We start from the raw sequence: 24,941 nt of genomic DNA, 5'->3' as shown, positions 1-24,941 counted from the left end.
AGGGTGTTTTGCAAATCTAAGCTTTACACATACACAGATGGGAGCTGCAGGACTATGCAAGTGTGCAAAACATTTCTGACTGCAGCTTCATTCCTGCAACTGAGAGTTTGAAATGCAGAGTTCTTGGCATTGTCTTATTAGTGAATTGCTAAATTTGGCCTATTTTAAATTCACAATTCAACCATATTATTTGAAAGCAGGAAACAATTACTGAATCCACTTTTAGAAAAGCTTAAATGATAGCAAGACATATGAAGTACAACAGCTTTTTCATGTTGATGCAGCTGGGTCCTGAGTTTGAGAACTTATTTATTTTATGGGTTTCAAATAACACTATTAATACCTTACATCTTGACAGAATTTAACAGATAGGGGTTCATTCATTTCAGCAGACTGGCTTATGGATACCAAAAGAGTAAAAAATTTATCTGTTCAATTTTTTTTCTCCAGTATTCCTTGTTCTTACAGGAAAAGTATGACACTTGTAAATATATAATTTCTTAATTCAGGATCTGGGAGATAATTGACTGAAGAGAAAGTCACATAAGGTACCTGTAGTTAATCAGTGTTAAAATACATGAGCCCAGTGGGAATGACAGGTCTGTAAGCAGGAGGGAAAGCTCCAAGCTGCACATACTAAATACACTTGTATGAAAGCAGCTGCTAACTGCACAAACGTTTGTGTTTGCCCTTCTCTTCATATATGGGTATGTATGCACACGCCCTCATCTACAGCCACTAATTAGGAAAAAAGTCATCCTGAGGAAAGAAGATTTCTAAGGTCCTGGGTCAATGTTCCAGACAAACAAACAGACAGTCCCTGCTCTCTCAGGTTGCAATGCTCTGGGCTCCCAGGGTCCAGGTCACCGAGACAAATTTGACATATGCTAATGCAGGTCTGGAAACCTAAGGTAGAAATTTGCATCTGTGCATGACTAGGGCAGGAATTCAAAAAATACCAAGAGGATGATACAGAGAAAAGAAGAAGTAATATGCCGGTGCAGGAAGCATCCAAGTGGTTCAGGTATAACACCCAGGATATATTGGAGGTGCTTTATTGACTGCATGGATTAATTTACTAAAAATCCTTTTGAGTCCTAACTTGTGGCTGAGGGATTTGAGTCAATTTGCTGACAGAAAGAATGAAAACCAACATCATTTAATGACAACAAAATCAGGTGTGCCTCGGAGATTTGGTGTCACCCATGATGTTGCATCCTGGGATCTAGCTAGGAAAGGTTGGTTTGAAAAGCATGTTAAGCATCACCCAGGGCTTTTTGCTTAAAGTTTCCCAGCAAATCTGGTCTTGTCCCCTGCAACCAGGAGCCCCACTCAGAAGTTATTTTCCTCTTCTGGAAAATAAGGTTTTGCTGCTCTGTTTTTCCACTTGCAGAAACCAGTATAACATGGGAAATGAAGACAATGTTTCCTGATTTGCTCAAGGAGAAGACAGCGTAGAGGGAATAATTGACAAAGGAAAGAAGTTGTGAATGGAAGAGACATATCAAGGCACTCACTTAAACACTTGGTTTTAACCCTCTGTGAAATTTCAGATTTGAAAGCAAGAGAGCCTGCTGCCTGCAGTCAGGTCAGTACTTCATTTCTAATGAGGAGGTGTCATGGAACTGGGCAGAAACTGACTGCTCCCCCAGGGAATCTAACAGCCTAGCAAAAATCCACAGGAGTTCCTTTTAGTTCATAAATACAGCTAGGCTACAATCCATGATTTAAAGGCCTTTGAAATCCTGATTATCCAGGCATCTCCTGTGATAAACTGCTACACAACTTAATTATCTTCTGCAGTATCAATTTAGTGTGATCCCTTGAAACATGTCATTGAACTCCTGTCTTCACACTGAGCAAATGGATCTGTTACATCCTCTTCAGCCCTTTGGACACAGAGGCACCTTCAGCAGTCACAAGCCCCACTGAAGTGCCAGACACCAGCAGTCATCTTTGGCAGCTTGTCCTTGATGCTGGTGGTTTTTTTTGCATCTGTGCCAGCTGTGAGTCCTGAGTCCCACTGAAGAGCAGAGACCAAGAGACAGGGAGCAGAGGGAAACTCCCAGCAGGACACTTGCACCACCTGCTCTTTGCCTTCTTCCTTGGTGCACGCTCCTGTCCCTCCCTGGAAAAGTTTCCAAAGGGAGAACACTTCCACCTCCTTGCCTTGTACAACCCAATGGTTGTTATAGAAAGAATCTAGGAAAGCATTCAAAGATACTTTCACTTAAGTAAGGTTTCATTCCCACACATTTCACAGGGACCAGGCTCCTTTTTTTGATCCCACAGTGTAGCTGCATAGCTGGTATGCAACAGCCTCCTTAAATTTTGTGATGACAGGAGCTCACAAAGTCTTGTGTAAGCCCATAAGAATAGCATATGAAGGTAGCATTGAAGATTAAAGCAATACTGAATAAAAAAACCCCAAACCCCACACTGGCCCTTAGCATGCAACAGACCAAGGAAAAACCATAAAGTGAACACACTCAACAACAGAATGCCTGGGATTATGAATCCAGAAGAGTGAACGAGAAACCTCAAAGTTTTCTGTTGTGGGGAGGTTTATGAAGAAATCCTACCTCTGAGCAGGCCAAAATACACAACAGCTTGGCTCCAGACCTGGTGCTGTGGCTCAGACTTATCTCTGCTTATTGCAGGGTGTTGTTCTGAGAGAAGAATTCTTCTTTTCTGAGGTCCTTGCCAAGCTCAAGGTTATCCTTTAATTTTGCAGTGCAGGTTAATTCTGCCTGGCTGGAGGGCAGTGCCCCAGCTGCACAGCAGGTGCCCTGCATGTATGCTTGCTTCAGATATAAAAGTTGCACAGACTCCTGCTGGGTTTTTAAGAAAACCTGATCCTCCCTGTAAGGGGAGCAAAGCCAACACTTGCTGGAGAAATCATTATTAACAATCAAGGTCAGCAGGAGCTTAACAAAAGAATTTTTAGTTTTCCAAAATTCAAATGCCAGATCCCTGGAAACAACTGAACAACAATCAAGGAAGTGATGCTGAGCAAGCTACCCAGCAGCTCTGGGACTGGAGCAAGCAGATGGATGCAAGGAGATGGGTGCATTAGATCTGCAAAGTCAGCACTGTCCTGCTCTTGCTTGATTGAATTCCTGTAAGGGAAGTTTTTCTCCTTATACAGTTTAAAAGACAGTGTTTTTTCACTAAATTATTGTTATTAGTATTACTAATAGTATCTTTAAAGACTCTCTCACCCAAGCTCTGTCTCATGTCTTACACAGCTTTCAGAAAATTATTTAAGTTTGCTATGTTCCTTCAGTATGAAGCACAGCTTGCTCAAGTGCATGAAGAGTATGGCAAGGAGAAAAATCATTTATGTGAGGGAAGCAGTCAATTACTCCATTGATGTGTGCTGCTTTATAGAGTTTTCACTGCCAATCAGTGTCACGGCTTTCCAACTCTTTTTACAAACCAGTGCACATCATTTCATGCAGTTCAACTGATTTTAGCCTGGCAGCAGTCTGTAAATAAAGCTGTCCCTTGTCAAACAGTTAACTCCTTTCCCTTTGCACATCACCTCTGAATATTGCCAGAGAAACCAGCCACCATCAGTGGTTACTGGCCCAGACAGGCACCAGAAGGCAATCTGACCATCTCCATTTCATGTCAAAATGCAGCTGGAGAAGAAGCTGGGAGCTGTCTCAAAGCAGAGCAAGGTTCACAGTATCCTCCTCTGGAGCCTGGGGGCAGGAGGCAACCTCTGATTACTTGGTGCAAAGGTGAGTTAGTTTGAGATGTCAGGACTGCAGAGGGATCGGAGGTGTGGGTTCAGTGTGATGGGTGGCTCTGTTTCAGTTTTGGTGGGTTTTTTTTATTTTTAAAGTAGCAAAGCAAGGACCAAAATGATGTGGAAACAGCAGCAGTCTCATCATAATGATGAGGTCATTGATTTTATCTGCCCTTCGTTGCATTTTTTCTTCCTATTGGTTTTAGCAAATGTTCCTGTTCAGCTAATAAAGACCTAGGCGTGTAAGCTGTTGAATACCCTTCCCACTCACAGTCGGAGCTCTTGCAGCTCTGAAAACACCTCCTGTTGCACCAGAGACCTCTGTTTATGCATCCTGACACAGGCTCTGGCAAAGGCTGTGCTAGAAACAGGAGATTGTTATGTCCCTCAGACACAGAAAAAGAAAAAAAAAGCAACATTCAACCAGGGCATCCTCAAGAGGATTCGTTGAAATGGTGCTGGAAACTCCTAAAAGCTTTGCAATGTCCTCCCCAGCTGGGAAATGCACTCACTGCTCAGGAGACAACTTAGTTCATTCATGCTGCACTGCAACATTCATATTTTTCTAGCTCAGTGACTCTGATATGCAGACATGGGTAGAGACAGAGTTGAGAAGAAAGACATTTCAGCTTTTTCCTCCAGGCTTTTAGCTCTAAGACAACATTATTCAGTGATTAGGTTACTGCTCTCCAGACCCAGCTGTTATTTTTGAATCTGCCCTTTTCCAGGTTTCTGATATCAACCAGTAACTAAAACTCAATATGCTTCAATTTTCTCAATTATAAAATGGGGGTGAAAACCACTTTTAAATCTAAAAGCAAAATATTTTTAAATGCTGGGTGTTTACCTATCAATGGCTCTGTGGAAAGATAAACTATGCCCATTTTACAGACTATTACTTTGTATTTGGACCTGTCCTCTCTCCAAATTCAAAACAAAAGGTTGTGGCTGGGTAAATAGTTTTTATTGCATCCACCTGGAAACCTGCTATCAACACTTCTATTTAGCTCTTTGGATCCAAACCATCAAAAGCTTTATCTTGCAGGTCTGCACTTGGAGTTATCCAACAATTCAACAGATTTATTTCTTCCTCAAAATAACTCCACATAGAAGCATGTCCTTAAGGTTCACATCTTTCACTGAAATCAATCAACAGTATAGGATCAGGGCCTAGTAAACTGCTTTAGAGATGCTTCATAGATTGATTTGCTCAGGCAAACAGTTATTTGATTTAATACAGAGAAATGTCCTGTCCCATCTCAATTCACACAGTTCCAGAGGGATGTCACAAGAAAATATTGCCCTCCTTGGAAGAGAAATAGAAAAGATAATTCATTTTATTTCATTCTAGTTAGAAACCAGTTTCTGCCTCTGACTTAAATTTTTCCTGAGCTCTACAGGGAGAGTCAGTTGAAGCACAGGCTCACCTCTGCAGTGTGAGCAGAGATATCCCTGGAAAGGGAATGAGGAGCTGTTCCTATAATCCAAATATAATCCTGACCTGAAGGGAAGAAGTCAGAGGATACATATTTGCTTAGCTCCATCAGCTGATTAACATAAAAACTTTTCTCACAGTATTTTATGATTCATGATAGTTGATTTGAGAAAAAAAATATAGCACCAAGCATAAAAAAAATTAATAAAAATTTTTGTACAACATAGGAATGAAGAAATGATAATCATGCTGCTAAAAGACAAGTAACATCACTTAAATGTGCCTTGCAAAGGCAGGTGAGCAAACAAACTCCACTTTACTACATAAGGTAGTAACTTTTTCCTGAAGGGATTTTCCTTATATTTTTGATGGTGAGAACTGCCTTCACTTTTCCCCAAAAGGAGAAAAATTTTGTCCTGCCCAAAACAAGACAAAAATAGTTCAATTGGGGATTTATAGATATATTTAGATCAATTTTATGCCAAAATTAGAAAAAAAGGGTGAAATTTGCAATCATCAAAAGAGAAACTGAATTTTTCATAGTTTGCAGCCTATTTAAGACATGCACACTGAGCTTTTGAACTACAGCACCAAGTTAAATGCCACTGCATCTGCCTATTTGACCAGTGGTTTAGGGAGAGCTAGGACAAAGAAGGATTTTATGAAGTGTGGCAGACATGGAAGAACTGAGAATCCTAGGATGAAATAATATCATATGCATTGTTATAGAATAATTTAAAAATGTAATCAGCAGAGGCATTATCTGACATGGTGGACAAGGGGAAGTTTTGTGTTCTATTATAAGCTAAAAATCAATGCAGAGAAGTCACAAGAATGTCTTTAAAAAAGACAAAGGTCAAAAAAGATAAAAACAGTGTTTTGAAAACTGAGAGTTAGATTAATTGCTTGTGTGCATCATTTGCCTGTAAACTGTCTCACAGCTTTGCTGAATAGTGTTGCTTCATAAAATTTCTTAATTCTGGAAAACTTATGCAGAAATTAATAAGCTTTACAGATGAATATTTGCAATTTAAAAATTCAATAGATAACATTTTCTAATCCAGCCTGCCTCTTTATGCCCAAGATCTTTTTCTGCTTTATCAGAAGCAAAAGAAATTAGAGATCCTGCAAAGGCTTAACTTGCTCAGCAGGCTGCAGGCATTAGCATCAGCCTTGTAAGAAAATGCTTGTGCTGGCCTTATCTGGGGAAGGTCAGCTCCCACAGGGACTGGGTAGCAACAGCTCCAGCACTTATTAAATGCATAAGTTTTCAGTTCCTAGGAGTGCTTCACAAAACAAATGAGTAAATCCAACTTGTAAGAAGCCAGCAAACACCACAAGCTGATACCTTCAAGGCTTCCTGGCCCTTGTGCTCAGGAGCACAAAGGTCAGTTGGCAAAGCAGGGTTTGGCAGACTGCATCAGAAGGTCTTAATGTTTTCAGGAATGGTTTGAATCTCTTTCATAATGACACTTTAATTTCAAGTCCTTATAAAAAAAAAGGCAAACAAGAAACCAAGCCACAACACACACCCCAGCAGTAACAGGGAAGGTGTTCCAAAAAAGGGTACTGAAGGTATTGTAGCATCAAAGTAAGATGTTTGTGGCATAGCTCAGCTCTGCCTTACCCTGTGGCATCCAGAACACGTCTGGTTTTATCGGGTTTTTTTCCACAGCTTGTCTCTTGGCTCCCTCAGCCATCACAGCTCTGTATTTACACAGCTGCCTCTGAAGCTGTAAGTCAGCACAGAGATTGTTGCACAAACAAATGGAACATGTGGATCCTGCCAAATATCACTTACCCCAGTTTTCCTCCTCCTTCTTAAGCATTTTATGTTTTGGCACTAACAGACTCCCTGAAAATTAAAAAGAAAGTGCTTTGTGCTGTGTGTCATGTATAATACATATCTGTTTTGGCAGAAAAAAAGTTTCAAATAGCTTTAGGATGGGAGAAAATACAAATAAGAGAAGTTTCAGTATAAGGCAGCAAAATTCAGTGTCACACCAAGACCAGTGCTGAGGCTGCTGGCTGTCACACCTCATGCGAGCTACAGAGCCCCCCTCCACACGACTCTTTAGCTTTGACTGGAGAAACAGATCCTGCCTGGTCAGGATTGTTCAGTCATGGTGGGCAGTCTGACACACTGGGGCCAGGCTCAGCACTTGCTTTCTCCCTCCTTCTACACAGGTTATCCCTGAATAACCTTCAACATCTGGCTTTGCATTTATTTTAATCACACCACTTGTGATAAATGAATTTATGCTGTTGCTTGTCTCTGGAAAATAGGAACTACATGCTGAATAAATGCAGTGCAATGGGGATCATTACACTGAGTATGGGAGACAGATCAGATGAAGAGATATATATACTCTGAAATGAAGTAATCAAAGGTCTCCCAAGCTACAGATGTTGCTATAAATAGACTGACATCCTGCATGACTAAAAACTTCAGAGAAGCCTGTTTCACAGTGCTTCATTCCTCCACTGCTCAAAGCGAAAATACAAACAGGGGAAGTCTGGGCTCTGCCAGGTGGAATAACAAAAGGTGTGTGTTACTGAACACCAGAAACAGCCAGATATCCATTTAGCAGCATCAAACTGAAGACTCCACAGAGGAATTTAGGCTGGGAGAAACCAGCTGAGTGAGGCCAGGTTGCAAAGGGCTGAATCCTCCAAAGCATTCAACAGAGACTGTACATCCATGGGCACCCATGCCAGCATGGGATCACCCTCAGGGGGAAGGAGTTTTCTTCGTGTCTGAATCCATCTCCCTTGACTTGTGTCTGCTGCCTCTGCTACCACTGTGCACCTTCAAGAGAGTCAGGAATAAGCTGAGCTGGGAGGGGCCCACATGGATCAGTCAGGTCTGACTTGGCCCCCTCATGTCAGGTAGGGGTACACAGTGACAAATCCTCCTCCATACCTTCTCTTCCTTATGCTAAACAAATCCTATTTTCCGGGTAAATCTATCCAGCAGCTTCTAGCATTGAAGGAATTCATTCCCTCACTGTTCTGCTTCGCTCCCCAGAATGCAAAGGGTGTTGAGACAGACTATTTGCACAGGTTAAACATGAAGAAATAGTGCATCTGGAGAAATGAGGGCCATAAAGAAGCAAAAGCACCTCCATATCACCCCTACTTTTAGCAAATGGCTGTGGGTTTTGCCAATTAGAGCTGTGCCAGCCAAGGATAATGATAAATCTGAGCCCATTAAACAGCACTACTGCAGCAGAAAGCAGCCTACCTGCAATCCCACGACATTTCATTACAGCCTCATTGAACTACACAATCTGCTAAGCTGCAGTCAGGGTCAGTGTGTGGGCAGAAAAAACCTGAAGGATCAAGTAGCAGCGCCTTCTGCAGAGACAGATCTCAGTTCTCCAGCACTTCAGCTGCTGGGATGAGCTCTGGAAACCCCCGTGTTCCCACAGGGCTGCCGTGCTGGCAGGGATGGCATAGCCAGGCCTTGTTCACGTCCATCAGGCTGCTGTGGGCCACAGGGAGAACCAGGTGCACCCAGGGCCCCTGCCCATGGCCTGGCACCCCTGCACGCCCTGCCCCTGGAGCAGGAGGGGCACAGGGCTGACCCGGCTCCCGGGGAACACTCAGGGGCTGTTTCAGGTTGGGATGCTGTCAGGACTTGCATGTGTCCCCTCCCCTGAAACAGTAAGGTCCCTTCCATGCAGGGCAGCACTGGGTTAGGCAGGGATGCCTCAAACATCAGCCTTCACCAGGTAGAAGTCCACATTCTGGGAAATATCTGTACAAGGAAATTCATTAGCATTGAAGATCGATGTGAGTACCATTCTTTGAAGAACTCTAGGTTCTAATAAAAGTCTACATGACTTTTATTTTCCCAGTCAAAAAAAACCCCTATTTTACTGCAGGATTTTCCTGTGAGGTGCTGTCAGTTAATTACACTGCCAGTATCTGCAGCCAAAATACCACCATGTGTCTCTTTGTAGGTGGTTCCTTTTTCAGCTGAGACTAAATGAGACTTCACCCTTTGAATACACTTGGAACGGTAAGAAACAGTTGTAGCCAACAGTGTAGCTTCCTAAAGGCACTGAAAGGATTTAGGAAGACATTTCTTCACATTGAATTTAGACCAGGTGGTGATACCTGAATTAGCATCATTATTGAAGGGCACCATCCTTAGGAACTAATTTTTTGGCAGCCAGTTTCAAGCTCCAAATGAGAATATTCTTATATTCAATTTATGCAGGTAATTTTCCATAATTATTATAAGTGACAAAATCTAGCACATGCTTTTTCAATTTACATAAAGAGAAACTGAAAATCTAAACTTCTAATGCAGTTCAAGATTTCTGGTATTTCCTGGACTTCCTTTGACTTCTTACTGTTAACTTGTGCCAGAAAGTCCAGTACAATCTGTCCTGTGCTGCTGAAGAGTAATTATTCATTCATGGTAACCCATAAGGGGGTCAGACTTTATTAATTTTAATCTGTTTTACACAGACGTTAAAGCAAATTAAATTTCAAGTTTAATTAAAACACGGGTTTTAAATATAGATTAACAATATCTAAGGAACCAAAGACGGTAGTACTGTTCTTATTGAACTTACACCCATGGGACTTCAACAGATGAAGAATCAGACCATTTCATTTCTTCTTTAGCTTAATGACCCAGACTCAGCAGTGTCTTATATGACTAATACGTGAAGAACTGACATTTGTCATCCCCAAGTAGGTTGTTTACAAAATTTACAACTTCATAAAACCAGAAATTTAATCTTTGATTTAAGTGATGCTACGGGTCCTTACAGTTGTTAAACTTCCACCACAATAAAACCTGAATATTCTTAAAATACTCGTTCTCCTTCATTTTCGGAAACAACGTTTTGGACAATCATGGTAGGAATAAACAAATTGATCAGAAATTAGAGACAACTGTTGTCATTATGAAGAAATCAGGTGATGCTTGGGAATATTTTTGCTGGGGAGAAAAGATGATCTTTTAAAAATGCTTCTGTGAATTGAAAGAATAGCTGGATTGAGGTTTCTGCGTTACTCATCTGGTTTGCCAATTCAGGATGTGTTAGTAGTGTATTAAGTGACAGAGCTGAACAAAAGAAATTCTACAGCTGAACTGTAATAGCACAGGATTGCTGCTGAAAAATCAACTTGGAAGCCCACGAACAGAGCATACAAGTAGTAAGAATACACTGCTTTGACAAGATTTCTTTTACAGTTTTGACACTACAAAGTCTTATCCAAAGCAGATGGTATCCTTGAACAAGGTGGTGAAATTTCTCTAGCAGATATCCTCAACAAGAAATAATATTAATTACATACTATTGAATGAAAGATTCATAGTGCTATTAAAAGTGTTTTAGAGATGGATAAGCAAAAAGTGCAGTCCTGCAATTCATTGCACCCCAGAATCCCAAACAAAAATATGTCTAAATGTGACCTCTTTGAGGCCATGTAGTGCTTGATATTGTGTAGCAGGTAATGAAGTGTTTTGTTAGATACAGTGCAGGGTACTTACCTTATTTTCAATATTGAGATACAGCCAGCAGTGGAAATTACAAATCATCAGCGGGAAAAAAATTTAAAATCCCAAGAAAAGAGACACATCATTTCCCAGCAAATCAAAGATATAAAAGAAAATTCATGTGTACAATAAGAAAACCAAAACCAGTTGTCCAATATGTATCACTTCCCATAGATTTTGCTTTTTCCTTTAGCATCCTACATTTTTAGCTTTCTTCTGCAGAACACACTTCAATTAAAGAACTTCTGATGATACTCTATCTGAAGGACACTCTAGTGAAATATTGCTTTGATGTATTTTACTCCTAGGAGAATCTCTGTTTGCATCACATTTTCTGAGCGCAGTTAAGCCATTAGATTTCCAGTTATATTTCAATGTATCTCAGGGATTCAAAGAAGTGATGTAAGCACATAGGTCAGTCAGAGTGGTTGAGACTGGCCACTGATGACAGGACATGTCCTAATGTCAGTATTTCCTAAGGAAATGCAGGTTGTGTAAAGTGAGAAAGCACATGGCCCTTTTTGCACTCATGCCTGACACTGAACATTTAAAATATGTTCTAGCAGCAGCCTCATACTCCAAGTATTTATCCTGGGGGAATAGGTAGATATATCCATTAAACTCATGTTTACCAATAAAAACTCTGAACTACTCATCTAAGTAAATGTTTCTTGTAAACAGTGAATGGGATTTTTTTCAGCATGAATGAAATCACTTGAACTGTATACTGCCTTGAATGTGGAAAGAGAACTGGAGGCATTTAAAACAAGAACAAAAATATGTAGAACATTTGAAAGATCTTTTGCCAATTCACAAAGCACCTTTAAAGCAAATAAACAAGAGAAACCTCAGTTTAGGGGCAAAAAACCCCCTGAAGAACAAAACATGTACCAACACTCTTGCCCTGCTATACAAAGCAAAGAATATCACTGGTGCATTGTCCAAATACTTCACATTTGAAGTGAGGATGCTTTGTAGTTCCAGGAAGGCTGTTTTTGCAATGCTGATTTTGAAGGATATGCTAAGTTGTTCCAATGGTAACTGGCAGAGCTCAGAGAAATTCCATCCAGAGCAACTGACTGAAAACTGATATTTCCATAATTTACAGCTTTGTTCCATTCTAGCCCATGGCACAAGAGAACAAGAGAAAAGCCAGCAAGAGAGATTCAGCTGTCCCAGCTTTGTGCTCTAGCATAAAGCAGGCTCTGACAGAGGAAGCTACTCGCCTCTTCTGAAAGGTTAGTGCTTCTCATACCTCTAACAGAGGTAACAGACATGTCATCACACATGTCATCAGTTGTGCAGACAACATACCTATGACCCTCTTCAAAATCTGAGGGCAGTATACCTGTTTTGCAGGTTACCTTCACCTTCTCCAGGTTATCTTCACTATCTAACCTGGAGAAGGTGAAGCAGGGGAGAGCAGCACCTTCCCCGCTGCTGCAGATGGGCTTCAGCTCTCCAAATGTTCATTTCAGAGAAGATCCTCTCCACCTTCCTCTCCTCTTCTCTGATGCTGTTCTCCTGTAACTCCTCTACTTGGCAGCACAGCTCCTGTAGGACAGAGGGACATCTCTCCTGGCCTCAGAAAGAGACCCCAAGCATTTCCTGCAGCCTAGGACACTTGCAGGGCTGCATCCACCATTCGCAAGTTTGTGTCAAAGCGTCTACCTCGGCATGGATATCTTGCCAGGGAAACCACTCTGCCCTGTGTTAACACCATGTCTGAGATTTTTGTGACAGAGAAATTGACCTGAGTCCCTCTTCTTTGTCCCCTTTTCTATAAAGTGCTCTAGCTATTAGCTGTGCTCTGGGAACTGCACTCCTGTGTATTTCTTAGTTGAGCATCAGCTAAAAGGGCTGCCTGGCCCTCTCCAGCTGGGGCAGCTAACAAAGGCAGCTGGTCATGCTCATTGACCATGAGCTGCAGCAGCTTCCTTGTCTTGTCCTTGCCTGGTAGCAGCAAGGGCCTTAAATTTCTTAAAAATTTCCCAAGCATTCCCTGATGATCTTGGTTCTTGTCACAGGAAAGTCAAGAAGCTTCCAAAGCTGAGCCCAAAGATTGCTGCACAAAAAGCTGCATCTTTAGCTGTGATCTTGTAATATACACTTCTTAATATTCTGAATTTAGCCTCTTTCTAAACCATAAATGGAACAGTGGGTCAGTAAAATGACATGATTTATAAAAGATGAAAAAATATTAGGAGCCATTTCTCACAGCAGGTCCAGCTTCATCTGTAGCTGCCTCTCACTGCAGACAGGTCTGGTTGTTGCAGAAGATGATGAAATACCTTCCCTTCTTCAATTTCAATTTTAAAATTCAACTTCAGAGGCTGAAGACGGAAGATCAAACCTTGATTCACTACCATGATTAATGGCACCAGTGGTTGTTTGTGTAAGATGTGCCTCTGTTTGGTTTTTAATCCTACAAAATTCTTGACTTCCTCACTGTTTTATGTCAATGAATTCAAGTGTCTGTTTCCACAGATAAACACAACATTTCCTAGGCCTTATCACTTTACAACAATTATCGTGCAAGAATCTCTTCTCTGCAACTTCAAATGAGAAATCTGGGTGTTATATTGACCCTTCTACTTCATTTAATACAGTCCTTAAAATGAAATAGACACTTCATCCTGCAGCCTCCAACACAGCCTTGCTTCTGTGGATCAGCATTATGAGTTTCATTAAAAGGCAATGCAGACCCTTAGTTGTCTCAGTGACGTAGCTCACTTCTTCTGCTTTTCTGATTCAACAAGTATGAAAGGGGATACTTCTTATTTTACCAATATTGGCCATGAGAAAATATGGTTTATAGCACAACAGTCAAACCAGCTGTAAAAATTAATAGGGACTCCTTCTCAAGTTCACTACTCTGTTCCACTCCAGTTGAAATGGAACTCATAAAACTTAAAACACAATTGAGTGAAGGCTTTCACACCTTCATTGCTTGACGTTGTTTCATGATTCATTATGTGGCTGTTTCAGTCAATCTGACTACCATCAGGATAGGGCACAAAATTATTATTCAAACAGGAAATTTCAGGTCCAACAATTGGTTTCCTGTCTAACATGATTCACATGATGCAGGGTTGGGGTTTTTTTTGTGTTTTGCCTCTTTTCCAGCAGAATATCAATATCAAAAAATCAATCAGTGGCTGATAGTGAATGCTAAAACCCCTGAAATGCTAAAAGATAGTACCTTTTGAATAGATAACAGGTTTCCAGAGGGACAGGGAAAGAAGATTCAAAGGTCCAAAAAATTGTGAAGTTTGACAGACTCTGGCAATGCTTCTGGCACTTAATAAATCTACATTGCATTTGTCAATTCCTATTTTAGGATTCTCTCCTTATTTGCCTTAGCAAATATATTACATGTTACTTTGTCTAACACCTTCAGTCAAGGCACTGCTTAGTGACTGAGGCAGCAATGTGGAAAGAAGCATCAGAAGATGTTAGGAGATTACATATCACACCAATTGAATGCATTACAGAGCAAATCAATTGTGATGGATAGAACTTAAAATATTAATCTGGTTACAGAGGGACAAACCCAGGAAACATCCAGGGAGTTCCACAATGTGGAAACCCGGCAGATTAGATCTGAAATTAATCTCAACTAAGTTGATTAGATAATCACTTTTGTATTCTGAATTTACACTCACAAAGACAACTGACAAAAATGTATGTTCCCTCAAGTGACATAAATTGGTAGCCCTGGGGCTAGCACCAGAGTCAGGGAGAGAGACCCCCTCTTCTTTGGTCAACATCAAATTTGCCATTTGTTTCCAAAGGGCTTGCACAGATCAGGACCAAATTGGGCTTTATAGATTTTCCTTTCTCAAGAGCACATTTCTGTTATGCTCCATAGATTTTGGCCATTTCAAAGGGTCATGATGAGCTCTTTTCAGAGATACAATCTAAGTCTTCTATCCTTCATCTCCTTCTGTTTAAGTCTATGAGTAGTCTCACTGACTCCTCTGGGATTACATGGATAGTGAAAGTCAAGCATATATCAAAGAATATGATATTCAGCAGGATTGCTGCCTAGGGAGTGAGACACAAAAGGCTGTAGAAAAAATATTCCATAATGAGACTCTATTAAAAAACCCACAAACGTTATTAAAGTGTGGTTAGTTTGTTACTGGCGGGGAAGTTCTCTGAATCTAGCAGTGTGTATTTTCCTTATAATTTTTATTGTTTGGGTACATGCTATTATGCATGCATACAGTGATGTTATCTACTCTAATATCTTTCAGATATTTTACTCTGAATGTCATAAGCACATAAAATCAGTTAATTCCTTCCATGTATGAATGCAGAATACTGATTGTGGAGCTATCAGTAATATGCATTCAGAGGATACACTGCACTGACTCTGAAGGATCCACAATTGAATACTGAATAATCCACAAAATATGCCAAAATGCAAATAAGGTGACTGACATGATATTGGAATGTTGAAGTAATGGAGAAATACAAAGGAGGTATTAGTAATTTGTTCCTCTTGTGGAAAAATTGCTTGTGAGACTCTGATTTAACTAATTTCAATTTCTATTAAAACTCTTTTCATTACTCTGACCCATTGCATATGACAGCTGCATTTCAAAATTAACACTAATTTGCAAGTGCAGCTGGCCTCCCTTGACAGTGAGACAGAGCACAAAACATTGTTAAGACAGAAACTGAGGGTGGAGTTACACACATACTTAATTTTATAGTACACATGTTTCAGAATAATTTATTATAAACATACCCCAGTGACATCAGTGCCAATTTGGCACTGCAGTTCCCTGCTTCTGACTTCCTATAAGCCAGATCTTTGCAGATCAGTTTGGGCCAGGTGTACCTTGCATTACTATTTTATCTCAGGCAGCTGTTCCCTCCCTCTTTATCCCTTCTGGGTTGCAACACAGCCACACAGAGATGTAGGGTTAGAGCTTAGGGAACTGAAAGACTGGTTTTCCCTTGCTGGAGGCAGCGACAGCTTTTGGAGGGAAAGTTTCTTGCCGACTCTTGCAGTGGCAAACACCAGCACACCCTGCCCATTTGGCAATAATCAGCATGGCACAGCAGGTCAGGCCCAGACTCGGCTGGATACATGCTTGCTAAGCATGTGTTTATCCAAAGATCTTGCTCAAAGATTTAATTTGATAAACTAGGGCCTTAAAAACACTGTTGGAGTTCTTTGAGGTTTGCTTGTGCTGTTTGTTAATAAAGTAGCAATACCTTAGACAGCAATTTAGATTTTGAAATTTCTAATATAAATATGTATGTGTATATATATATAAGGATATAAATATATAATAACACAATCATTAAGTCTGGAAAAGACTCATAAGAGTCCCACTATTAACCCTGCACCACCCTGCTCATCAACAAAGCAAGTTCCCAAGTGCCCCATCCACCTGCCTTCTGAACCCTTCCAGGGATGGTGATTCCATCACTTCTCTGGGCAGCCTATTCCAATGCCTGACCATCCTTTCTCATATCTAATCTACACCTCCCCTGGCACAATTCAGGCCATTTCTTCTGGTCCTGTCACTTACTACCCGGGAGAGGAGACTGACCCCTACTTAACTACAACATTCTTTCTGGTGGTTATAGAGAGATATACGGTCCCCATTGAGCTTGAGAAAGATAGCTAGGTAGAAAGATAGCTAGAAAGATAGCTAGATAGCTAGATAGCTAGATAGCTAGATAGATAGATAGTATATATACCTATAACTTCTAAATTCTAAAATTTTTAAGCTCTACTGTATATCAAATTTAGGTTTGGAAAGATGCAGTACAATACCTTTCACCCTGAAAGCTTTCTAAAGGAGTTGTTATTAACAAGTGATCTAAAATCCAATGCAAGAAGACAGTAAGGGAGATTAGTGCAAAAAATAGTCAGGATTCAGGCACCAGCATTGAAGGATTCTTGCTGGCCAGACACTTAGAGGTGTCTACATTAGGTTTTGTGTGGCCATTTCCAGAGCTGTGGGATTGGTAATGTGCCGTGGCTAGGTTCTATTTAGGCAGATTTCTAACCTTCTCTGTTCTTCCCTCCTCCAGCCTGTGACTGTCAGTCCTAGTTTGAGCTGATCTAAGTTTCTAATGCTTCTTCTTGGGCACTGCTAGCAGCCTGCAGCAGTGACTTCTCTCATCCCACATTTTCTGCCTTTCTCTATAAGCTTCTACTACAAGCAAAATCTCTTCCTGCCCCTTTGGCTCCCATGTTACATACGTGCCAAACTGGGCGTAGGTAGCACTGGAGCCAAACGAAGGAGCACCTTTTGTGCTAAAAGAGCTGAAGCTCACTGCAGGATGTCCAAGCCTGCCCAGCATCTCGCAGGCTGTTGCACAAGGTGACAGTTCCACCCCGCGCTGCGTGGCTGTGTCTGTCCTGTCTGTGAGCAACACCCAGCAGCGTGACACCACGCTCAGGGCCTGAGCCAATTCACTTCAGAGCTGATCTGGGCACCCACCATGGTCCTGACAGGGACACAGACCTTTTCAAGAAATGAGGAGAATACAGACTGGCAGCTCTGTGGCAGTGCTGCTGCTGGGCTCACAAGCTACTTGGTGTTCAAAATACACTAGACTAAAATCTGCCTCAGACATCACAGACTTCCATGGGTATTAATTTTAAATAAAAATGGAATTAATGGGAAATTTCAGCTCTAGATAAAATCAGATAGTCCTTCACATTAAACTCTCACTCACACAGAAAATGGTAATCTCTCTACTGTTTGTCTAATGAAATAGGTTATTTGTCTAGTAAAAGAGAACGTTATGATTTATCTATCTGTGGTTTGCTAAACATCTCATTTATTTTGGTCTGCAAAGTGAAGCTCTAGGATGAGGGTGCTGATATTTTTGAATACCTGCCCATCCCCAGGGAAGCTGGAAAAGGTTAAAAATTTATTGCAGGCGCTCCAGGTTCACTAATGTCTTACAGACAGAGCTGGCATTGATCCTTTCCCCTCTCCTGCTAAATCTTCCACAGATGAGAACAGCTATTTACTTTACATTGTGCAAGCAGAGCTCCTTGAAGAGAAATAAAATCTTTCTAACTTGGAACATACTGCTTGGAGCAGACTTGGATTCCTGTTACACAACGTTTGATTATTCCCATCTTAGAAATATCTGGGGCAAAGAATATGTGTCTTCCAGGGCATCAGCTCCAGGTGAGTGGAAAAAGAACTGACAACCTGGAGATGTCTGCAGATGCACACAAGGCATTTATTTATCTGGGCACAGGCTGAGATGGAGTAACAGCAAAAAACCACTTTTTTTAAGTTAGGAAAAAATGGTGGAGGGTGTTCAACAAGAAGGAGGTTCAATTAATATGAATATAAGGAATAACTCAGTAAAAAGACAGGAGTTTTATTGTGATGGTGAAGATAATTGAGGAGCAGTGTCATAACTCCCTAGGTATATCTGATGCTTCTTTTAGTATAGCACTTTTTGAAAATAATCAAGTTGACTCCAGGATTAGAGGAATGTGTCTTATGAGTGTATGACACTCCTCAGCTCTAACTTGAGAAATACTAGATGAAAATGGTACATGCTACTATCATCATAGCTTTATCAAGATGCTACCAAATCTCATGCACTGCGGTATCTGCATTCAAAAATATGGGGAACTTCCATTTAGTTCCAAATCTGGCCCTCACAGATGTATGTTCTCGGTTCTTGTGAAAACTAAAAGAAATAGTATGTTAAATCTGGCTTTAGAACATAGCCCCTTATGAACTCTTCTTCTGAAGCACTTCTTGTGGCTTTGATTTACAGCAGTAAGTGCTGCAGTGGCATCTGAAGGTCTCACCCACACTTAGGAGACTTTTGAGCTAGGTACCACTCACATTTGTGACTGCAGGCAGTCTCTGTGGAGTCCTAATTCAATTTGTTGCCCTCTCTGGGAAGCAGGGAGGGAGCCAGAAAGCTGAAAGATGCCCTGTGATGGTCTCTGCTTTCATATAAACAATACTTTGTTAAGACATTAATGGGTTTGAGAGAAATTGAAGATGAATTTACATTATAACTATAGACTTATAAGCAAATTTCTTTTGAAGGGACTTGGCTGGCTAGACTCCAGCAGCATCCTTTTGCAATGATTCCAGGTTGAAACGCTAAGTAAGACTAGTGTTGCACAGCCTACAAAGCCAGCAAATAACATAATAGGAGCTGAAGATGTGCATCAGCCAGTGTCACTTGCTGTGTGCCCAGGTCCCAAGAGTGGCTGTCTCTCCATGCAACTGCTCCTTCCTCTGGGCAGAAAAGCCAGTGACTTGCTGGCAGTACACAGCCATCAAAACTTTGCACACAAATGGTCTGAGTTGTTATTAAATACAGAGCTGAACTTGTGGTTAGCCTTTTATGCATTAAGCACACATCCTATTTCATGTGACTGCTGTAAGGGGAGCACAGTCACTATCAGCCACACAACCAAAGCATTCAATAAATGTACACAGGAGCAGCAAAGCTTCACTTTTGCCCTGAATAGCAGAGCAGAAAGCCGCTGTGTAAGGAAGGCAGAGTGAAAAAACATGGATGGTGTTTGCATGAATCCTGTAAGCCACAAACCTCAGAGAGAAACCTGAATGGGAGTGGGACTGTCTGGCTGTGGCTGTGGCCTGGAGTTACCCTCCTGACTAATCACCACTTTGCTTGCACAGGACTTGTTTGTGAAATGTCTCTGCACATAAAGCAGAGCTCTCTCACCTACATTTCTCCCTCCAAAGAACAATACTCCTTGCACTAAAGGTTGTGTAACTGAACACTGGAGCACTAAAAAAAAGTGCTCTCAAACCACACGAAATTCAGGAAGGCTTCTTTCTTTACAACATTCCATTTGCATATGAAAAGACTCTCTCTCTTTACAGGTATGTTTCTTTGATACCTCCAAACATTCTCTGTGTCTCACTGATCACCATGTCCCAGAATTTTCACCACTTGTACCGACAGACGTGATGGTGAGTTTGGGAACTGACTTGCAGACTTTAACTTGCCTTTAACTTCAATTGCTTTTTAAACCAAAAGCAGCTAAAGCACTAGAAAACCCTTGATAAAAGACAGCTCTGCTCTATTTAACAGAGGATTATTGTGCTTCAGTTAAAACTGCTTCCTTAATCAAATTGACATAAGCTTGCTTGATATCTATTTAAGTTTCCATATTATTTTTTTCTCTTGTTTAATTAAATCCATTTTGAATTATGCTTTGAGGAAAACCTGCACATCTCTGTATGTACACAAGCTCTCAGATGGTGTTACCAACAGCCCATTTGGAAATGGTACAGCTCATTAGCTTTGCTGGCTCCCAGACAGTTCAGGACAGTTTGAATTTCCTGCCAACTCAATGGTATTATTTAGTTTGTATTTAAAAGCTCGTGTTTCCTTTTGACCCAGGATGGTCAGCAAGCACAAGCACTGAAGAGCCTGGTCTTTCATCAGCGTCTGCAAGAGCAGAAGAGCCCTGAGACTCTGGATGAGTACAGTGCATTGCCTTTTGCTTCCTTTTACTGCTGTTTTATGAAACAGAAGGAAGAGACAATGTGAGCTTTTGTACAAAAGTGAGGTGACCTTTCCAAGTTACATGTGGGATCTGCTGCTGTTTCTATAGAGACCAAACGCATTAACCTGAGTCAAGTGGGAATGCCTGAGGCTCATTGAAAGGGATATCGTTTCTTAGAGAAAGCTGGAAGATTTAAGTAAAAGGCTTGATTCATGTGTTTTACTTTTTAAACAAAGGGAAGCTGCATTTAAACTTCCTCAATTGGATGTCTGAGCAAAGACAAACATTTTGTGTCTGATTTCAGCTTCCAGTTTCCAATTTGCAACAGTCCTACCAAAAAGCTGTCCTACTTTAGAGCCCCAAATGCTTCTTTGGCTGAATAAGACTGTACAAGAACTAGGTTTAGACTGGTGAAATATGCTTCTTGTTCAGTCACAGACACTGCAAAAATACTCTGAGACGCTGCTTAGTTTGTCCATCCTACATCTACAAACTCATAAACTGAAATAAAATCTCCCCTCAAGGCAGATCCTAACTAATTTTTTTCAGACTCAAACCCATTTTGTTCCAATACTGAGAACCAGTGTACAGAATAAAATATTTTGCACAATGTTTAAGAAAGATTTTTTTAAACGTTCTTAAGAGATCAGTCACACACCTTTTGTGGGAGATAACAAGAAAAGACAATGATGATAAATTTCTATCCTAACTAATAAAATAAAATATTTTCACTGATTTTAGGTGCTAGGCCTATTTAATTTGCAGGTGGGTGGACATGAATCATGTCACAAGTACTGCTTGTTGTCATCTGTCTAGATATATTCTGTCTGATCACTGGAGAAAATTCAGCTCCTGACTATGTGCCCAGGCAGTTCAGATTTTTGATGGAGGAACAAAAGATAAAGTGGGGATTCTCTCCAAATTCCCATTTCTACCTAGTCCAACAGGTATATTTGGTAAAACAAGACTTGTTCTGTGGAAAATCATCCCCAAGCCCTCACTCTTCCAGTGGTTTCCCCACATTGTATTTGAGAGTCTGAAAACAAGGGGGTTTTTAGTGATTTTTCTCTTTGCATCTCTTAGGCATGCACTCCTATTGCCAGCACTGGCTTTGGGTAGTGGAGTATGCCTGCTTAGCTGTGGAAGTTAAGAGAAATAAAACAACAGTTAATACCAGCTCATTAAAATCAAAAACAAAACTCCACGTCCAGATAAAATCCTCCACATGGTTACAAAATGACAGAGTTTAATGCTTGATTTAAATGCTAATCTGACAAGTGTTGCATAGGAGAGAACCGTGTAACTTACAAATAAGAAAATTTCTAATTATCACCCATGAAAAAGAAATGCTGTGATTAGTTTGAACTGTGTTGAACCTGTCACTACTTAAGAAAAGAATTATTCAAAAAGGCAGCCAGTGCACAAACAGCTCTTCATCTTTTACCTAGCTTGGTTGGCTTTTAGATCAAACAAGTCGGATCAAAGTTTGTTTTTACAAAGTCCCCTTTAGATGCAAGAGTCCCAACAGTACTTCATAAAATGGCCCTTTGAGAAATACATCTCTTAAGTAATAAGTTAGGTATGCAGAGTTAAGCAGAATAAAGAGCAATGCTGGGCATCAGCAACAAAATAATTGGTTTTGTCATCTCAACTAAAAAATTAAATATTTCTAGATGAATTTCATTTTCCATTCTGCTCCCTGATCACATAACACACTCGAAATGCTGCCATAAGGCCCTGAACACTCTATTGATCTCAGCAGTTCTGGTGGCACCGCTCACTGCTGGTGCTAGTGTTCCCAGAACGCTTAGTGGTCAATTTTAGGGTCTCCTTTGAACATTCATCTAATTGAGCAACCCAAGGGTGAAGGTCATGTCCCAAACAGGACTCACTGAAAGTGTCTTCCTGTTTTCTGGCTCGCTGCTGCTGGGAAACGGGGATCAGCACTGCCTGTACCTGGTGCCCTGGTTGTGAGGAGAGCGCTGACAAGGACCAGAAAAGCTTTCTGAATTGGAGTTGCTCTGGCCCGGTGCTCCATGGGTACGTGTTCTTTGTTTGATAAGGGTTAAGCTTTTTATTAAAGACGTTCATGTGTGTGCTTTGTGTACCTGCACAATGCGATACCTACAGATAAATGAAAGAGCTTTAGTTTTGAACACAATCCTGGTTTATCCAGTGCAATAGCACATACATATGAATAGACTGGAAATATTGACACAGAGTAGCAGAAAAGGTTAAGTCAATGTTTGCTCAGTGCTGCAATCCAGAAGTCATTTTGAGCGCAGCAAATTCTGAGACTCCCGAGCAGGAAGTAAACAAACAGGTCAAAGCAATTAACAGATAAGTTAGGCGAGCTCAGTGCATGCACAAACAGGCTCAGCAGAGCACTCTGTTCCAGTCTGCAGCCCAGCCTGAACACTTTGGCAACATCTTACTGCCTGTGGTTCTGCCCTCATGCATTTTGCTCCTTGCCGTGGGCATTAAGCCCATGCTTACTTCGGGCAGTGTGACAGCCTGCAAGGGCATTGAGGGCCTCCTTGGGGGCAAGGGATAGAGGGAGGTACATTTGTGGGGGTTGTGTTTTATTGAAATAGGGAGCTGCTCCTGTTCATATTGGCAATGAATGTATTGACTTCTATAGGAGCAGGACTGGGAGCTGAAGGAGTCATCAATCTTGTTACACAGTATTGAGCAGAAGTGTAATAGGTGCTCAATCTGGTCTGTACATTTTTCATTTGCAGTAGCTGTGTTTCGGGGATAACACACGTTCATAGGAATTGATCTGACGGCCAGAATCTGTAACTAAGGACATGTTGTGCAGCCAGGAAGGTGGCATCAAGCAGACAGGACAGTAGCAGGTCTTTGAGTTTCCTGGCTAGCAGGAAGGAGAGACAGTAGCCTGGCCAACCCCCTATCTGTCTTACTGCTGCAAATTACAGCATCAGCATCACCTCACACTGGGCAGCAGTGAAGCAGTTAATGTGACTTTTGAGGGAGAGATATGAGCTCCTTGCCAGCCCAGGTAAGTAAGTCAATATTACAAAGCAAACTCCATAAAGAACTTCATGTTCTCCGGCAGAGGACCTTCATTAAAGCAGCAAGCGAAGCAGTACACTTATTTCCCACGGGTCAACCACTTACACCTTAAACTTTCAAAAATGAAATTTATTCCCTGATCTCCAAAAGACATTTTATGTAGTAGTGCCCTTTTGGGATTAAAAAATCAAAATCTCTGACATTTTCCTGAAATATCTGTGATGAGAAGGAATCACATTGTTAGAGCTGAAGGACACTGGAGTGCCTCACAGTGCAAGAGCTCTCTTTTTGAATATCTGAGCTACTGTTGTCTGAGATGGGGTACCTGCTGGAAGAAAACACTTCAGTAAACTATTGAAATACAGATGGTTTCCAGAGAGAAACAGAACTAAAGTCTCAGACTGTAGCTTCTCAAAAGTCTGCATTCAGCTGACAGTTGTTTTCAGGTGAGGTTTTTTTCTGTCTGAAGTCTCTGTCACGTTTATGTGAATTTGCAGCCACAAATGTGAGAACTTCAACAAGCACGTGGCAACTGGAGGAGGGCTTCAGTGAATGAAGACAGTTTTGTACTCGGGGCAAAAAAAGAAAAGGTTATCTCGGGGCTTTTCATCCTTGACATGAAAAGATGAAAAGCGAACATCATAACTTCAAAGTACATGAAAGACTGCTGCAAAAGAAGCAGCTTCTTTTCTTTATTTACTTGTCAGATAGGACAAGACATAATGTGTTTAAATGGGAGGAAGAATCAGGTCAGGCACTAATAGAATGAACTTTCTAGCAGCAATACACTGAAGCACAGGAGTGACTTTCCTTTAGTAGCTCTTGGGATCGTCTTTGGTGGGGATATTAAGTCCTAGATGAAGCTAGTGACCTAAATATATGTAAATATAGCTGACATTATCTTGTGATGACACAAGACCAGCCTTCTTCTTGAAGTCCCTTCAACACCGCTTCTTTTGCAGGAAAACTCTACCATGCACCAGAACAATTCCAAGACTTCAGAGGCACTTCAGAGAAGATGGAAGAGGGACAATGTTTACCCTGGCAGAGTGGTTTGCCCAGTAGCAGGCTTCACTTGCACCACAGAGATGGCACTCAAAACCTTGCAGTGTACTTTTTTTTCTCCTCATGCATGATTTCTGTCACGGTAAATAATATTGGAGAGGTTTTTACACAATTTGTCAACTCCTTTCTTAACTGCAAAACATGACAGTGTGAGTCACAACTTGTCTGAAGGTAGACATTATTTAAATTGAAAATAAATATCCAAGTTGAGCCTCATAGAAGACAAAGGGATATTGCAGACCAAAACAAATATTCAAAATTAATAATAATGTCTCTCCATAGAAATTACTCTTCTAGAAAGCAACTTTTCTCATGCTACATAATTGAGATGGTCAGGTAAATCTTGGAAATATGCTTCAGAACCCTGAAAGTAATGCACATCATGTACAAAGTTGTGCTGTTTTCCCTGGCTTCAGCTGCATTTGAGATTTCAGGAACAGCTTGTATTACCTCATTCATCAATCTCTTGTCTTGTTCTGTTCCCACATTATTCTACTTGAAGTATAAAAACTGCTCCTGTTTTATTTAACCATTTGTACATACATCAGACCACCAGGAGAGCAAATGGAGTAAAAGATATGAAGGGCCTATTAGGTATGTGGGATCTGTGAAATAGCTCACCTGGAGGTAAAAC

At 40.9% G+C, this 24,941-nt stretch overlaps 2 long non-coding RNA genes across 7 annotated transcripts in view; one reads left to right on the top strand and one right to left on the bottom strand.

Annotated features, from left to right (window-relative positions):
- The window catches only part of LOC135302798 (uncharacterized), a 92,295-nt gene that overhangs the window by 29,413 nt on the left and 37,941 nt on the right, over positions 1-24,941 (bottom strand). The window contains exon 5 of the long non-coding RNA XR_010364363.1: positions 6,991-7,044. This is a non-coding gene — a long non-coding RNA (uncharacterized LOC135302798). The remainder of the gene's footprint in view (positions 1-6,990; positions 7,045-24,941) is intronic.
- LOC135302803 (uncharacterized) lies at positions 1,537-20,743 on the top strand. Of its 6 annotated transcripts, none has more exons than XR_010364395.1 (6): positions 1,537-1,588; positions 3,645-3,746; positions 11,816-11,945; positions 17,699-17,879; positions 19,578-19,667; positions 20,101-20,743. It is a non-coding gene; the product is annotated as an uncharacterized LOC135302803 (long non-coding RNA). The 6 variants fall into 6 exon arrangements; XR_010364392.1 differs by lacking the exons at positions 1,537-1,588; positions 3,645-3,746 and adding exons at positions 8,927-8,984; positions 9,155-9,213; XR_010364399.1 differs by lacking the exons at positions 1,537-1,588; positions 3,645-3,746 and adding an exon at positions 7,332-8,078.

Source organism: Passer domesticus, chromosome 1, assembly GCF_036417665.1.
Source record: "Passer domesticus isolate bPasDom1 chromosome 1, bPasDom1.hap1, whole genome shotgun sequence".
NCBI classification, from domain to species: domain Eukaryota; kingdom Metazoa; phylum Chordata; class Aves; order Passeriformes; family Passeridae; genus Passer; species Passer domesticus.
The sequence above is the reverse complement of the archived record's forward strand: the minus strand, read 5'-3'. Positions and strand labels throughout refer to the sequence as shown.